The sequence below is a fragment of the Lepisosteus oculatus genome, chromosome 7 (genome assembly GCF_040954835.1).
Source record: "Lepisosteus oculatus isolate fLepOcu1 chromosome 7, fLepOcu1.hap2, whole genome shotgun sequence".
NCBI classification, from domain to species: domain Eukaryota; kingdom Metazoa; phylum Chordata; class Actinopteri; order Semionotiformes; family Lepisosteidae; genus Lepisosteus; species Lepisosteus oculatus.
The window spans coordinates 6726497-6745024 of record NC_090702.1 but is presented as its reverse complement, the minus strand read 5'-3'; the positions used below and the strand labels follow the sequence as shown (position 1 = coordinate 6745024).

General features: G+C 37.8%; 1 long non-coding RNA gene across 18 annotated transcripts in view; it reads right to left on the bottom strand.

The window, feature by feature from the left end:
* LOC107078070 (uncharacterized) overlaps positions 1-18528 on the bottom strand; it is a 264300-nt gene that overhangs the window by 57798 nt on the left and 187974 nt on the right. For 15 of the 18 annotated variants that reach the window (XR_001479061.2, XR_001479060.2, XR_001479062.2 and 12 more), the window contains one exon: positions 6021-6134. The exons of the other annotated variants lie outside the window; for them this stretch is intronic. This is a non-coding gene — a long non-coding RNA (uncharacterized lncRNA). The remainder of the gene's footprint in view (positions 1-6020; positions 6135-18528) is intronic. 18 annotated transcript variants of the gene reach the window in all.

Genomic DNA, 18528 nt, shown 5'->3' with positions numbered 1-18528 from the left:
CTAGGCTGTAGCACAAACACATTTCCCGTTTTATGTTCTGTGAGGCTGGTTTTTAAAGTTTTAGTAAAGCTACTGTAGGCTGCACAAGGCGCTTGTGGCTTTCCTGCCAGAGAGATCATCAGACAGCTGTTCTCTCTGAGGCAGCAGTTGCTCTTCATACTGGACTCACACAACAACGTTTCCTCTTTAATTCCCCTTACAATCTGGCACATTAGAACAGCAGAGCAACAGATGTTTCCTTTATTTAGCTACTGATCATAGGCAAATTGAGGCTAATCTACAAAACTCTCACTGACGAAGTTTTCTTGAAACACAAGGCTAATTTAAAGGAGGATTCTGGCTGTTCTCACCTCCTATGTTATGTAAAGTTCCACAACAGGAAGTTGCAAGACATGTGTTTAGTGTCTAGTATTTGTCAGGATTCTCATTGTTGTTTGGGAATCACACTTGTTAAACCTCAGGCATTTTTCAAATGCAAGATTGATCTTTTTGAATTCCACGTTTGCTGATATGGGTATCTCAATAGATAACTCATATTCAAGACCGTCGTCAGTGCTTTCAATAACAGATACCCTTCAAGTCTTGAAAGAGATGCAAGCAGTAACAGAACTAGATTTAGTTTTCTAGAGATAGGCATCACTACAGTAGCAGTGAGGCTAAAGCTGATAAAATCAGACAAAGCTGCTGCTAAAAAAAATCTGACGATCTTTAGATAATTAATGTAGATAGAGGATATTTTTACATGCATTACACAATACATTGAAGAACTGACTTTGGCTGTAGAAACTGTTGGTATGGATTGGAGGATAAACTCCACCAGCAAAAGCCAAGGTCTTCAAAGACTCACTTTGCGCCCAAGAAACTATTTAAAAATTCCATAAAATGGATTTCAGGAAGCAGCTGCAGAAGCTAATCCATGATGAGTCAATTGTCAGCGACAAGCAACATATTGCAGTCTTCACCACTTTTACCACTTGCCATATTTGAAGGTAGCCATTTGCAACAACCAAAAACTATCTTCCACTTTCGAAGATTTCTATGATGAAGGCCTTGCTTATACCATGACTCTCATGCTATTTCCAGCAGAATCAGATGTTTGCACCTGCTTGCATGGTGAAACATCAGAAAGAGTGTGCCTTAAAGTTCGTTAAAGCACATTTACATCAATTTCCTTTATCTCTGATTTGCAGTCAGTCTGAAAATCAGGTTCATGTCTAATATATGCTTATTTGCTACATCACCTGCCTCATTTAGCCAACCAGATGTATTAACACCTGCATACCTAATACAAGCACTGTACAATGCATTTCAGAGATTGAGCCTTTAAACTTCAGTCATGCAGAACATGCGATTATCTCAAAATCTAGATTAAGAAATGTTATTGCTTAGTAAATAGTTTCATTAAACAATGCAAAAAGCCCAAACATTTTTTTCCAAGATCAAGAGAAAAGAGAGACACGAACATCAAAACCAGTTTCTATTTTTTTAAATAGATCATATGTCTTAAATAATCGTATAAAGAAGAATTCATTGAGAATTTCTCAAGGAAAGCAAGTAAGGGACAATTTATAGCAGTAAAACAACCTTTACAGCAAAAACAAAGCCTTATACTTTGGTATGAAAGCACACAACATTTAAAACTGTCACAAGTTCAGTGATCAAGTTTGTTCATAATTTATTAACTGTTAATTACACTTAAATTCAAACTATTCAAAATTTCTGAAGAGCCAAGGAAAGTAGATTTGCTAGGTAAAATGTAATTAAATTGAACCTCCCAAATTGCTTTCAGGTTTAAACTTGAAATAACGAGGTTGTTATTATTGGGGCATGTATATAGATGTGTGTACATGTACAACATGTGCGGGAGGAGGTTAAGGATGCCAGGAGTCAAACAGAATTAAAGGAAATGTCGCTGAAACAGTTACCTTACAAAAGACAGTTTAACACACACTAAAAATAGTTGCAAGGCTCCTGTTTTTTAACTACAATTTTCTATTTTTCATTTGGCAGGAAGTAACTTAATGTCTCCAGAATTTCCAAGAAGAGAAAAACTCTGGCACTGAAGAAAGGATGTTGGAGAATGTTTCATGAATGAGGATGAGTTGTTCTCAGGTCTCACAGGGGCTGCATTTCTTTCCTCCTTGTGTTCCTGAAGCTCCCAAATCGGAAATGCTGTTCACATTCTGGTGGGCACAGAAATGCCACCTTTGAAACTCTGGTCTTGGCTCAGCACTGGTGACACAGGTTAACCCTAAATGACACACCCTTTCATTCTTCTTTAACTGGCCATGCCATATTAAAATAAGCAGGCTTGATACAGAGGTAATGATACAGCAAGTGAAGGATGTGGCACAGGTAGCTTAGAGTTTGTACAGCATTGAAGATGTCCAAACAGATGTTCTAATATTTTGCTTAAGTGAATTACTATAGGTAGGGCCCTGAAAAATAAAGATAAAGACTCTTTCTTTGATTAATGATGACTGTGTTTAATTTAAGACACCTTTAATTTCTTTTTTTAAGCTCAATTAGGGACTTTTTTTTAAATTTATGCAAACGATTGAAAGCTAGTGACTCATGTCCTGGATCTACTGCATGCTTGACACATGTCATTGGCTTTATGAAACTCAGCTGTTAAGTTAATTGAAGCCTAAATTATCCTTCATTTATATTCATATATCCACAGGAAAATATTTTTTGCAGGAATAAATATGGGGAGTTTGACAGAAAAGAAGCAGAATTGATTGCCAAAGATTTGTACTGTTTCCTCAAAACAATATCGCAGACTCATTTTTTTTTGCAGAAAAAGACAAGGCAAGGCAAGACAATGACAAGACACATATAGAGTATGACTGGTATTCATGAAAAACAATTTATAGCAAGAAGCAATCTGAATTTATTCAGTACAGCAGATGTCAGCTGAAAATACCCGAAAATAGCATATGCTTTTAGTAGGTCATACGAAACAGCTCATTGACTTATATTTCTGCCAGGACTACATTTTAAGCAAATGACATGAAAATATCTGGTCTTCTATAGGGACACTGTATGTGGAGACTGCAAAGTTTTTTTTTTTACTTTAAATTAGTTCAGTTTTTCCTATGCACACATAAAACAGGTGTTCCAGATTACCAAAATATCTTGCATAAGAAAATAGGCTTCAAGGGTTATAGGTGTTACATAGCTATATAAGAGTACATTTTTTAAACAACTTGGTTTAAGGGTCAACTGAAACAGCTGGTGGAAGAGGTGCTGATCCTTCCTTGCTGGTGCTTTTGAACTCAGTATTGGATTACATTAAAAAAGAAAATGTGTGATAAGGATTTGTCTTCAGACCGTCTTCACTGCTGTCGCATTGTAAAGAAATTAGGTCCCACTGTGGCTCTCCAGATGAAACTGTCAGCAGCTCGAACCACATCTCGTTTTTCCACAATGTCCTAATGAATTAATGACTGCAACATGGTAGTCTTGTCTGTTCCAATGATGACCAAAGAGATAAGTCTCCTGTGGCTGCAGAATGGAAACTCTGCATTGCAAAATTACATGTGCATGGTAAGAATGATCATTACACTTTTGCATTACAGTATATTGCATAAATCTCCATTTCCTTTGTTGTTACAAATGCAACATCTAAATTAAACATCAGTGACTGGAATATTGTTCTTCTTAGCTACTGCTTATCCCAGAACATATTTTTGTAGTGTTTTAATCTCTCTACACCTTTAGCATGTACATTTCGTTAAAAATTGGTTTGCTCAGCTGTAACAACTTAATTCTCAGTCCCCCAAAATTGACATGAAAATCAATTGCAAATTGTTAATTGTGACACATTCTCTCGAATAACAGATTAAAATCTAACATTTATACTAAAACTGTGAAGTGATCAACAACCTAATACAACTTTCAATGCACTGTGATTAAAAACTCATGAGTTTTTTATTTGATCTTTTTGTGTCAAGATTCAACTTTTGTGCTTCAACACAAACTTCTTTCACCATCACCAAGACTGCATTCTCCATATTATTTCATCTTGAAACAGAAATCATTCTCTGTGCTACTTGAAAATACAGGCTGTTCTTATGTCAGCTCATAGTAACTGATTCTCAATATTCCTAAACAAGTAAAAGGAGTTGCCGACTGACATGGATGTACATGTTTTGCCCAGGTCAGAGTGTAATCTGTCCTGCCACGTTCCAGGAACATCTTGAGTGTAGTAGCATTGTTGGAAGGAAATGATCTTAGGGATGATGCAAGTAGACACCATCTAGCGGAGCAGAAAAGGTGAAGACACCAACCATGAGATTTACACAGCTTTGCAAAGTTTAGAGCTGGTGATCTTTTTGGGAGGGCTGATGCAGTAGCATTAATTACCCCAACAGACATTGAAGTTCTAAACACGTAGTACCTGTTGCAACAAGCAAGTCTGACATGCTTGATCTCCAGTCTTTTGTGCTTCCTTCTTGATTGTTGCTGATGTTAGTTAAAAAAACCCACTGGCTTTCATTGCCATATAGTAACAATGTTACAATGTCAAACATCTTTAACAACTCATTTCATATCAGATTCAGTACTTTGTTGATAATTTAAGTTGTAAGATGTTTTCTGCAGTCAGTTCCTTGGCTGAGGTATGTCACCAGCATGTTTATGTGCTTTGAAACCCCACTAGGCATGCCCTAATGCATTCTTAAAAATGGGTTGGACAACAGACACATTCATAAACAGCTGTAAGGTTAAATAACAGAGCTCTTTAATCACAGAGAGAGAAATGAAGGAAAACCAAGCAAAACATGAAAAACAAATTAACCAAACACATAGCTCCTTTTTGAGCTCCTGATTGACTTCTTCAAGTCCCTAACTATCATGGCTGGGCTACACAGCTACTTACTAGCTTAAAAACAGTATTTCAGTCTTCACAAATGACCTCTAGGCACTCTTCACAAGAGAACTTCCAAATGTTCCTTGGTCCACAGTTACACCATGACTTGGTTGGTAATTCTACCTCTGGTGAATGGAGCACATAAAGGATATGCCTTCTAGCCAATAGACAGCAGATAAACACCAATCCAGAAAGCACCTGCTTCCTGCTTTTTAAAGTGTCACCTGATCAGTTGTCCTACAGCAACAGGTCAGGTGACAAAGTAGTAGCTTATTCCTCCAAAGGATTCTGGGAAATGTAGTTCAGACAGGGCAGCCATCTTGTCTGAGCCAACTGAGCTCTTACAGTGCTGATTGGAAGAAATTAAAATTTTCATCTGCGTGTGCTTGAAAGGGCATTTTCCCTGTACAACTAAATACTGCAACAATATCCTTTACCAATGAAACACATTGCATGCTGCTAGCCACTTTCTCTGCCTGCTGACTAAAGACAGTGGCAGTACAATGTACAAGCAACTCTGACAGTAACATCTTACTAAGGCTTTACTCTCTGAACAAAAAACGTTATTCTGAAAACTCAATAGCGTTTTTTCCGATTCTGGCATCATCCTATAAATGTATGCAATACCTACTCGAAAGCCAAGCACTCATGAAACAGAATTAAGCTGCCCGGTAGTGTCAGCTCACTTTTAAGTTCCAATGGGAAGAGGTCACAACTACGGAAATTGCAAAATAAAACTCAATGAAACGAAAAGAAAAATAGAATAAAGCATTAAAACACATTTCCCTTTTTTCATTACTATACGGCCTTACACCCATTCCCCGACTTACATAAAAGTTACATTCCTTCAAGTCTTTACGCAACCTGATATGTACAGTATGTAATTTGGAAGCGACACTTTCTCAGCCATTGCATGAACCCAAATGGAAAATGATCAGTCCTGATATTTATCACTGCAAACAACTTTTAAAGAAAATCATTCACTTCTAGAACTTTACATCAGAGCAAGTAAACTCACAGCCGCCCCATGGTGCTGATCCTACTTTCAGAAAGCTTTTTAGCACAGCTGCCAAAATAATTACTTTTAAATTAGTTACAGTTAAAGCTTTATTCTCCTGCGTTTTACTAACGGGAACGCTCCACTTACTTGCATTTTCTCCATAAGCCAACACAAAATCATCCTTTATCATCCTGTAACAGAAGATGTTCTATCCATCCTCCGTCACAGCCCTCTTCTGATATACTCAGTTACTGCAAATATCTGCAATAGACAAGAGATACGGTTTTGAATAATCTTTACCTAGTTCTATCTCAAGATCTGTACAACCCTATGACATTACGTGTGCGGCTGTAGTCTTGTCCTTGCTTGTATTCCATTGCTTCTCTCATGCGTGCAATGTCTGCTGTGTGCTTGCTGTGTTAACCTTTTAGTCATGACCGTGTGAAGAGCAACCCAACGGTAGAAATTAAGATATGTGAAATTCCTTATTGCATTAATTTTTTGGAAAAACTCTTTGCCTGAATTACTGTTTTATTAATGTACTGCACAATATAATGTGCAATGTAATATCATGTAAATGATATACATACGTTTATACATACTATACGTTTATACATACTATAATGATATAATACTGTCACTTATTGTGACAGTGTAGGCTTGTATTATGACAGTACTGCAAAAATAATGATAAGAGTCATAAGTGTCAGTGTGTGTTCTGATGTGTGTAAACTTCAGCTTCTGTATGGTTGTACAGGAAGTTGGTATTATCGATTATGTGATAACATACTTACATCTTCCTCATAACCCTCCCCCATACCGCTCTTTAATTAATTCGATCCATAATTCATTTATTAATTAGTTTGACATGTACTGTACATTCAAAGCCCTTTCTTATATTAAAACAAGCTATAGTTGACGTGGCCTGTGCACAACAAATAATGTGGTAAACATTCAAAGAGTGTGTCAGAGATTAGTACATGTGGTTTTTTTACATAATTATGCAATTAATGCTAGGGTGGTCAAAGGGAGATTTGTGAATGTTGAAAATGCTTGCACACTTGTGATGCTTGAAAACAAATACACCACTCTCCAAGGTTGGCTTTAACAATTTAGTTAACTAGCCCTCAGATATCTCCAGTAGCTCATATGCTGTTCTTGTATACCAAAAAAAACAGGTAAAACAGTATAAATTACTATATAATAAATGCACATGTGAATCATTCATAATGGGTCTTGGAATCACTCCCATTGAGTCATGCGACCAAGTTCATAATCATTCATGCACAGCAAATAAATGATAAATTGGAAATGGAAACTATCGTGCTCAATGGTCTCTCTGAGGCTATTTACAAAAAAAAACACTTTTTCAAAAATGGATGACACTAGGAAAGACTGAGTAATCTATTTTCTTTATTGATTTTATTTCAACAACACTTCCTTTGCACTGTAATACTGCACAAATGTGTACTGCCTCCCGGGAATATATATATTCTTAAAAGAGTTCATGATTATTTAAACATGATGTACAGTATGTTAAATGATTGTGCACCGCTTCAAACAGGACAAAGCAACATTTTTGGTACTTCACTTTAATTACTGCTGCAACACTGCAGGAATAAAAAAACGCCCTGCAACACCACTGATTGCAGGCTCAAAAATGTTTTCAGCATCTGCACGCAACCAAACATTTGCACACACTTTTCTAACAGCAGAAGCGGAACTCAGAAGAAGTGTCAAAATTTCCTTGGAGACCACGTCCTGAACAGAAAACTAAAACAACCAAGATAACACATCAAAAACATTTCCCTGCGATGATTCCCACACCCCTCAATGACACAAAACCTTACAGGAGTTCAAACTTCATTCCAATGACTGTATATCATGACATGAAGAAAACACCAAAAACACATACCTTAAACGGACCTGACCTCCTCCAGATTTTCAGAAAAGTCATACATAAATATAACAACATAAGAAGCCCCGGAAAACATTTCCAATTTACATTTGAGTTCTTTACAGATCTTGCTCCAATAATCATTCTTTGTCTTCTCCTTGAGTAGCACTACAGCTTATTTGAGGTTGGCTCTCTTAATGGTACAATTAATGGACTGCCCAGTGTGTAAAAATGTTTACTGTGCAATGTGTCTGCCTGTATGCAATTTTCTGTAGTTTCATGGGAAGTTCTAACTCAGTCAAATCTCTGTTTTTGTAACCTCTGGAAATTCCCACCCATTTCAAACCAGTGAAGAGTCAGACGAATATAAACTACAACATATCATGCTGTGAACATCCAGGAAACAGCAACTTATAAAACGTATAACTTAAAAAATAAATAGCAAATAAATAGCTAATAAATTACTGTATAATGACAAAATACTGTCCTTTTTTAAGATGCGAACAGTTTGCCACCTGACTACGTGAGTGAAATAACAGTGTAGTGTATATTCAGTACATTCAGTACCTATAACTTGTTTTTTTTCTTCTGATTCTGGTCTTTGTTCAGTTACCAATATGAAGGTCTGAACACTAGAAGACCATCTGTCTGTGCTGTTGTTCCAAGCACTTTTAAAACCTGCCTTACAGTCTCTGTTTTAATTATTTCTACCCTACTGCTTTGATTTATGTAAATCTGTTTTATTGTTCATTGGTTTTAGGTTATGGTGACATGAGTTTCAAGAAATTAAAAGCACTGAATGTATTTTACACAGCTCCTTCAAAAGCAATACCTGCTTACTTCACATAAAGTCCAACATTTAGCATATTTGACATTTGTTAGGCTATTTTACATTCATTTTAATAAAAGTCTACATCAAGGGTTCCCAAATATTGTACAAAAATGCATTTTACCTAATAGACTCATACATGATTTACTTAATACGCAAAAGAACTTTCATGCCCTATTTGCTGTTCTTATTTTCTTTGGACACACTTCCATACCATATTTGATTTACTTCAGTTTTCTTGAATAATGCTGAACACCTATAGTATTCAAAATCAAAGGTTTGTTACAGTCTGCATCCTAATCTTTGTTAGAGTTATAGTTTTTTCTGGGTTTACTGCAAGCACATACAAAGAAGGAGTACATTCTGTTAAAATTTCAGCCCAATTTTCCCCCCATAATTTGACTTGAAAGCATCTGCCACATCTTCAGACATTTTTTCTGGGTGAAAAGAGCTTTAATGATCCTCTTGGAGGGAACATTTCTTTATACTGTTCCCCTCGCTGTTCTAGTGCACTGACAATATCAGCTTTAGGTGAATGATGCTGATTAGGCTGCTGGCCAGTTCTTTGCAAAGCCCTGACTCCTTATCATATCCCAAACAAACGGTATGCAAATGTAATCAAAACCTTTCTTATAAAATATTAATCATACCTGTTCTGGCAAATCACACTCATTGGAAAGCTAAATTACTAGTCCTGCTTCTTGAATATGGTTAATGGTGTTGAACTAGTGTACCTCATGAATCCTGCTGCTTCTTTTAATTTTCCTGGTAGTCCGTTTGAAATTACAGTAATGAATCATCTTGTCATTGAAAAAAGGCGGTAGCCTCAAACTCTGCCTGTTGCCTTAGCAAAAAGGTGATGGACAATGTTTACGTTCTGAGTGTAGAACACAAGTACCAGCTTATAAAACTACACAGATTCAGCTGCCTACACGTACTTTAAATTTAGTCAGTGCAAGAAAAGCGATTTCCCATAAGACACACTGTCCAGCCACTGAGTGTATAGGCTGATTGCACTGCCATGTCTGAGTCTGAGGCACACATGACAGAAACTAGTAGCTCTTAGTGTGTTTTAGAGTTATATGTCAATGTACTGACTCTTACAGTAGTTCCAAACTCTGGAATGGTGAAATGACCAAGCAGAAAGGTAATGTTTCCTATTTCGCTATGCTTTGAAGCTAAAAAATGTGGTGAATTGATGAGTGGAGGAAAGATAATTCCCCATTGTACCTTAAAGATAATCTTAGATGTTTATAAGCTTTCAGGTAACTTGCTTCTTTTTTATACTGTATGTCACAACAGAATTATTCCAAAATGACACTTTTACATACATTATATATAGTAGGCTGCAAAGGAACAAGTAATAGGCTGAAAAAAAGAAGAAAGAAAACACAACGTTTTGGCCGTGGAGCCTTCTTCAGGTGTGAGAGAGACAAGGCAGTAGGCAAAGGTAAAGTAGTGGGAGAACAAAGGCTGGGAGAGAGGAGGAGTGAGAGGTGGGAGCAGGGGACAGAAAGAGAGGCCAATCAAGAGGTGTGAAGTCAGGATAGGTGTAGGGAGGTGTGAAATGAAACTTCCAATGAATGGAGAAAATTTAAAAGAAGAGTATTCTGTCGTTAAGAGAAGGGGGAATGTGTGATCCTATCTGCAGGATAAGTTTGGTTTCGGTAGGCTTTCTGATGTATGAGTTCGGAAAACCGTCTTTGAGAACACAGACGGAGAGATTAGAGTGGTCACGGCCGTCAGAGGTGAAATGAGAAACAATGGGCTTGGAGAGATCTTTTATCTTCACAGCCCTGACATGTTCTGAACTTATATATAGTAGTATGTAAAAGTCCTTTCTTCATGCAGGTCAGTTATTTTCTAGGTCCATTAAGTGTCCCTTTTTACCTGTGATTTCCGGTGAGTATTGTACATTTTTGTGCCATTGATTTGATTTCTGTCAAGCCTTTCTTCTACGTCTCAGATTGTGTTGAATGGATTTTTGCGTCGTATTTGGAACAAAGGTGCTTGGCTTGCTTTTGCAAGGTCGAAAGTGATCCAAACCCTTTCTTTCAGTGAAATGTGTGACATAAACCATCTGCAGTTTTTTAGCTGGGAACATCAGCTGCTGGGAGGAAAAAGCCATCCTATGAACTAAATGTAAGTCAAACACACGCCTTTAATAATGCATTTTTTTTACCTTAGCTTTCATAAATACTGCCTACACACAAAGATAATTGGAGCCCAGCCTGTCTGCCTTTAGGGGTCTTAGTAAGCAGGTCAAAAAGCAACTTTAACTTCCGAAAGTTAATGCACCAAATCAAGCGAAGGAGGAGTGCCTTCATTTAACTGTAAGACAAGGTTCAGTTCACCTGGAAGCAATGCAAAAAAGGTGTGTGTGTGTGGGTATTTCTTTAAAAGGAGAGGAAGGGGTTATTATGAAACTCGCTGAAATGTAAAGCTGTCAAAACACACGCTTCTTTTGAAACAAAGTGCGACATGAGTGCAAATATAAAGACCTCAAATGAAAAAACAAACAAACCATATCTTGCTGCCACAGAATGCAGGAAATTGTTGAAAAATAAATTGTTTGGACGTCTAAGACTGATGTATATTCTTGTGTTTTGTCTCTCTTTTTTGTAGTTCTTTCACACTCCAGTGCCTGAAGCTCTACATGGGTAACATCACAAGTCTTTATGTGGTACTATCTGCAACGAGCATGACAGACATGTGCTTTCATTGCTGCACATTAATTTTATTATTAGCTTTGGCATCTTGGATTGCTCTCAGGATGACATTCAATCCTTTTAAACCTACTGCATAGATTTGTGCATGCAATTATTAAATTAGCTGAACCGTATTATGTATAATACTGTATACTCGTTTCCTCAATGGTTTCTTGGTAGATATACTGTACGTACAGTAGAACTTAGAATAAAGGTCCTTCTGCTATGTAGACTTTAGAATGAAGAATTTGAGCATTTATGTTTAATTTGAGCATCTATGCACATGTAAACGTTATGACAAAATGAACTGCAAAGTTAAAATTCTACCATGTATTAACCTAACACCAGTGTTTTGAAAGATAACACTCCCTGAAACCACTGTCTTATCCTTTTGGTTCCTAAGAAATGTCATTTCATTTCTGTTATGATAACTGATACCTCATTTCACCGTTTTTACCAAAATGATCCTTATTTGCACAGTTGTTCAGTAAACGTTGTCTATACAATGCAGTTCCCAATATCCTGGTGTTTGAACAAAGTAGACTTGCATCGGACTCAAAACATTTTCTAATTTTTTTGGGCCCTTGTCTTGCTTCTACGCAGCTAGAATCACTGAGAAAAATTTAAGAGACATGGTTCATCATGGCCCACTTGTCCGTCTACTATGCTGATCATCACCGACTAAATTTTAAACCCGATTTCCCAACACATGTATACTTAGTATATACAGACAAAATCTGCAGGCATAATATTACTCAGTATTTACTGTACATAAATTCAACTAGAAAGTAAAAAGAATTATTTTTTTTATAGTTTCTGCTTGTAAGGGACTCTCCCTGAGCTCAGAAGCCCACTATATTTGTTCTCTTATCTTTCCCTCATCATATCACAAATGAACAGTACTTTCCTTCACATATTCATTTGACAAGCGCATTTCATTCAAATAAATCTGACTTTTCTAATTATCAGAACTCTGAACAATCCCATGCCAGTCAACTACCTATTCATAAGAATATAAGAAAACATATAAGAGTTACAATCAGTTTGGGGCTGATTTGCTGAGCTCGTGTGGTTTCCTTCCTCTGTGGGAACCATTCACAGCATGTTTTCAATGTTTGTGAAGCATCACTGAAAGTGTAAGTAGACTAAGAGTTCAACAAGGACAACATACAGTAGTCTGAATTCCTGAATTCAAGATGGCACAATTTGTCGAAAATGCAGTATAAGGTGCAAAAGTATACTGCAACATTTATTGATACAAAACAATGTACAAGTACTGTATTCTGTGATGTCATACAGGGACAGTACGCATTTGCACAAAACTAAACCTGTTTTAACACAGGTAACCACAGTGTTTGTTATATGATGGTAGTCTATTCATATGAAACTTAACCAACATGAAAAGGATGCAGCACTCTTATCATAGATTTAGGAAAATAATTCCATTTCGTCCCATGTACCTAATTACTTATTATCAATCATAATATGAAACTCGTCTGTCTGCATTTCATTTTAAAATCTATACTATATTATATACAATACATATTTGAACAGATAATTCCTCGCATGATGACGTATAAGTTGCTTTTTTCACAGGCACTTAGATATTAAGGGTGAATCACAATGCTTGCAATATTTTCTCATACTCCGTGATTCACCGCATGTTTTATATTTGCACTGTAACGTGTTGCTGCCTAAATGCAGCTGCATGTCAAGTATGAGATGGGTGATTCATGTCTTTTGATACTGCAGCAATAGGAAATCTTTTAAGCCATCCTCTAACTGCTTAATCCAATAGAGAGTCATGAGGAAGCCAGAGCCTATTCCAGCAAGCAACGGGCACAAGGCAAGATACACCCTGGACAGGATGTCAGTTCATCGCAGGTTCAGACAGATACAAACACTCACACACACAGTCAATTAACTTACCAGCATGACCTACCAGGGAGACTGAGAGAAAACCCATGCAAACATACAAACTCCACACAGACAGCACCCCAGAACTTAAACCCAGGGTCCCAGTGCTGTGAGGCATAAATGCTAACCATTGAGGCACCTTGCCTGTCCAAATAGGACATAAACAACACAAACTGAATTAATGGGAGAATGCAAATCTATTCTTGGTAATTGTTCATAATTATTGTTATTTTCAAATGAATGTGCTGATTTAACCAGCAGCATTCACAGACCCGGCTGCACGCACATTTACTGCAGTACAAAGCAAATCAAATATCTAATGATAACCTGTGGTTGTAATATTATGCTGCTTTTTTAATGAGAAGCCTTGCTTATTGGACTTTGCATTGGACCTTCTTCCTTTGGACTTCCCAGCACTGGCCCACTACCCAATTTTTCCTCAACACCTTAAGATCAAATGTTTGGACAACTATGTGATGACTGTATATCAAATGTCTTCCGAGGTGCATTCATCCTCATCCTAACCCTATGGAATCCACGACCTTATCAATGTGGCACCACTCAACTTTTATTGACACGTCACAGACTTTATGAAGCCAGCACAGAGTTTCAGCCTTCAAACCGAACGTAAAACATTTTCGTGTTGAGCGAACTGAATGTCTTTTGAGGGTCTTGCAGCAAAGCATGTCCTATTCCCCTATTTCACAAAGCGGATGAATTTCACAAAACAGTTCATTCGGAGTTCATTCTGTCACACAATATGGAAAAGACTATCACAGAATCAAGTAACTTCAATGCAAAGGGGGATTTCTCAGTCGAGGAATGGGGAAGGGGAATCCACAAAGATACGAACAATGCTTTAGTTATTACTTACCATGCTTAACAAAACCTTTTTAGGCCCCCGAATGAAAGCATATTTCATTTCTTTTAAACAGATAAAGACAGTCTTATTTTTCAGGATACCCAGTATACAACTCTTTTTTTGTTAGTGGAAAGGAATGCTATAGAGCTATCCAGGTGGATGTCAATAAAGAACAGGCTACAAGGCATAAACCTTCTTAGTAATGCTTAATCTTTCCATTTAAACATTGGCTTTGATTTCTATTTTTCAAAGACACAGTAAACAGTGTCAAATGCCACCTGAGTGTGGGCGTTAAGACAGTCCGACCCAACGTGGTAAAAACACTGTCTTTTGCACATTTGTTCTCATTCAACACCACAAACGGGTTGTATCAATGGATTATAGAGGGACCATTTTGCATCTTTGTGCATTTGTTTGCTTATACCATTCCAGCGGCTTCTATGTCCAACAGATGTTGGCTGTTCAGGAAATTCATGCCGACAACTTGTGTAAATGTTTCACTTCATCAGGAAGGCTTTAAAAGGTAGGGAGGCACATTAACCATTAAGAAAAGCCACATTCCTTTGACTGTTTTTGCTGTCTCCTGTATCCTTTGTTCTGTGGGAGTAAGCACTGACACGCCACATGAAGAGAGTAGTTAAGCCTGGGCAAAGATGAGTGAGCAGAGCCATATGTTCCCGTCTTCCTCAAAGTCATAACCAGGGGTCAAGATCTCATGCTTACCAAGTCCTCTATAATGATTAGGCAAGGCGTTCCATTGGATTGGCACATAAAACACAGTGCAGTTGCCTTAGTTGTCTCCCAGCTTCATGACTGACATCTAAGCTGTGAAATGCAGTTGAGCATTACAGTACGTGTTGACGAGCTTGTCTCTGACCGAGCTTGGCCTCTTTCTACCTCGGGACCTTAACAATCTAATTTTGCTCTCCCCTCACTTCTAAACAAATCTAAGAATGCTGAGCTTCCTTAACACACTTACATCCACTGCTGACACTGAGTGTGACACCTGCTAACAAAAGAATAATTATTCTGAACTCAATGAGGGAACTTAGATTCAAACACACCAGTGTAAATAAAGCACTACGTGTCTTACAATCCAAAGGCAGGATGCAGTTTTTCACTCAAACAGATATTTACAACAAACCAGCCAACCATGCTGTGAAACCAACTGACTTAACAGCTTCCTTTTGTTTCGAACTCTCTTAAATTATAATGATCATTATTTTACTTCGAAAATGTAGTCTGTCGTGGTTTGAATGTGGAATTTTGTTGTGTACCTATTCAATTTGGAAACAGCAACTATTTTGTCTTTGTTTCGTATCGGACTCCTGCACTTGCGTGAAAAACAGGAGGACCTACACACATACCTATCAGGGCGGTTTGTTTCGGGACATACTGCAAGCTCCATTGTGCTTTGCAGGAAATTTGCTGCCAAAACTGAGGAGTGGGAGGCCACTCACTTACTGCAAGCTTGCTAATGCTTGGCACATCACAGGAATTTCAGTGTCGCCAAAAGCCAAGAGAACTAGCTTCTACCCTACACATGTGGTGCACTGCTAATGATGTGCCTCTGCTTGAGAAATTTTTATCACTTTTTTGGGTAAAAGTAACATGACTCAGGCTTGAACTCGTGACTCCTGGACCACAGACCAAAAACAACACTTTTAACGATAGTGCCTTTACTGGTAAGATAAGATAAGATATAATAAGATCTCTTTATTAGCCATATACAATTTCTTGCATTAGGAATTTGTCTTTTCACATACCCCAGCTTGCTCTCCATGAGACACACAGACAGGGAGAGAAACTTGGTGTCAGAGCACAGGGTCAGCCATTGTACAGCACCCCTAGAGCAGTTGGGGTTAAGGGCCTTGCTACATAGGCCAACAGAGTAGGATTCCTCTGCCAGCCGTGGTATTTGAACCGGCCACCTTCCAGCCACAGGCACAGATCCTTAGCCACAGAGCCACTGCTCCACCCAAAAAAATGCTTTGGGATGTGTGGAGACCCACAGATTTGAACCCGGATTCTCACCTCCCACAGACCAGCACCCTACAGGACGAGCCACAGTGCTGGGGGAAGTAATCCACTTAGGAGCCTTGCTTTTGAGTTTTTGAGGCAGCACTGTCATCTTTTGTCCAAAGGATCCAAACTGGATTCCTTGTCACGTTCGTAAACCCCTCCTCTTAAGGACGCTCCAGCCCTTCCTTGTTCTTTACTCATCTCCCGCACCTGTTCCCTGTTCCAGCCCCCTTTTCAGTTCCCCTTAAAAGCCAGTTGCCTACTCTGTTCCGGGCTCTGCATTGGTACCCGTACCAGGTGAGTCCGGGACCTGAAAGTGCCTGGTCCCGTCAAGCTTTTAAGTTCCTGTTCCTGCCGGTTCTGACCCGGTTCCCGTTTTTATTCTGTTTGTCTTGGATGGACCGCCCAGTTTTGGATTTTCGCCTTCTCATGGATTCTCCCTTGGACTTATTTCTGGATTGTTTGCCTCGGCCACACTTCCCCGAACACCAGTGCACCATGGACACGCCCCCCGTTTTCATTCCCGACTCCCGTGTGCTTTTTCCCCGTGTTTTTCTCACTCTACTCCGGATCGTGTCGTCTGCATAGTGTCCTGAAAGAACGCTTTCGTTACATTCCCAGTCACTGACTCTAAGATATAAAGACAAATAGGTTGGCTATTACCTTGGAAGGCTCCAAGAACATTCATTAATAACAAATTACACTGAAACATGATTGTGTTGGTGCACCACTTCTTCTGATCAGTAGTCAGAATTGTTCTGAAAGAAAACAGTCCAGAGAGACAAGTAATTATACATTTATCTCTCTGGGCACTGAAATGATTATGAAACACAAAACAAATGGCAATGGGGAAACAAAAATTAAACTTTCAATTCCTACATCCTGAAACCTTGCAGATTAAATAAACAGCACCTGCCTGAAACTGTAATCATTTTTTTCTGTTTGTTCAGGTTCTTTCTTAATTACTAAGGGGTTAATTTTAAATTCTTTACGGTTCATTTGGGGCTTCAGTCCAGATGTTTTTTGATAGTACAATACAAAAAAAAAATGAAAACTCCAAGTTAGAGCAAAAACAATTACAGGAAGCTGACATCAAAAAACAGAATATTTAATATTGCAAGAACATTACTTCGGTAATAGACTTTTTGGTAAGAGAATTTGAAATGTTACCTTGTCTCACAAACATCTGTTTTCGGTACATTACTGTACTGTATATACTGTAAAAATGTTCTGTACAAAGCAACTCAAGAGATTAACAACTCTAAAGAAATGGATTAGCTATGTATTTCCAAAGAACAGAATAAACAAAATCTTCCCCAAGTTTTAAGGAATAAAAAGAAATGGCAACAAATCAGTATGAAAAGTTCACGAACTCTCGCATACCCATGAGATCTGTAAACTTAAACACATCAAATCCTGATGAACTGAAGCATATTCAAGGACAGAACATTTTCAGTCAGTTCAGTTATTACTACTTTGTAGTTCACTTTTTTATCCTCATCTTTCAAGTGTTTTATCAGGTTTTTGTGAAGAAATTTGCCTGCACTAAAAGGAATTAACTGTGTTCTTAAGCTCAAGTGAAATACAGAATGGATTGTACATAATAGTACAGCAAGTCTATGCTCGTTTTCAAAGGGGCCAAATGGGAAACAAAATCATATCCTCTTAGGGCTAGGGAACCCATTATAATCTGCTCACTTTTGTTTACAAAAGTATTTTTATTAAGTTAAAAAAAATACCTACTGTATATAGCGACATTGTCTGGAGTGCTGTTAATAAAAAAAAGAGATTTAAATGATAATTACAAAACCATGTTTCTTTGTTTGAGCTATTAAAAATATCATCACAAGAGTACACACGCTGTAGCCGGGAGTTGTGGGAGGGTCAAAGTCTTGTGAAACACCTGTGGAGTGTCTCTCTGGTAAGAAATAGTCTTTTCAAGTAACATACAAACATTTAATTCATTGTTCCATTGTGTTTTTGCAGATCTTTGTCTGTTTTAACCAGGAAATACATTGTTTGGTAGAGGACATAGTGATAATAAAAAATCAAGCCTAGAATACAGACAAAAATGATATGTAATATTTCCTAGGATTGCTGATATGAGGTTTTTGTGTGTAGTTTTCTATAAGACTTCCATGAGAAACCTTTCTGTTGCTGGTCACTAAGACTGTAATTTCTACATCAAATGCAGAAATGTACCCTCCTCACTTCCAGACTTCAACATCTGGGACATAGTGGAGAAGTATGCTTTTCATTTAAAGTAGTTTAGGTTCTAGGCTGTTTCTCTGGAAAAAATTAAAGTGAGAGTATTTGTATATTGTATTAATATGTGGACTCTTTGCGCACACCCTGACACTAGTCAATTGCAAAAGGCTCTTCCTCATTTGTTTCTGGGGCCAATTTTCCCAGAAGCCAAA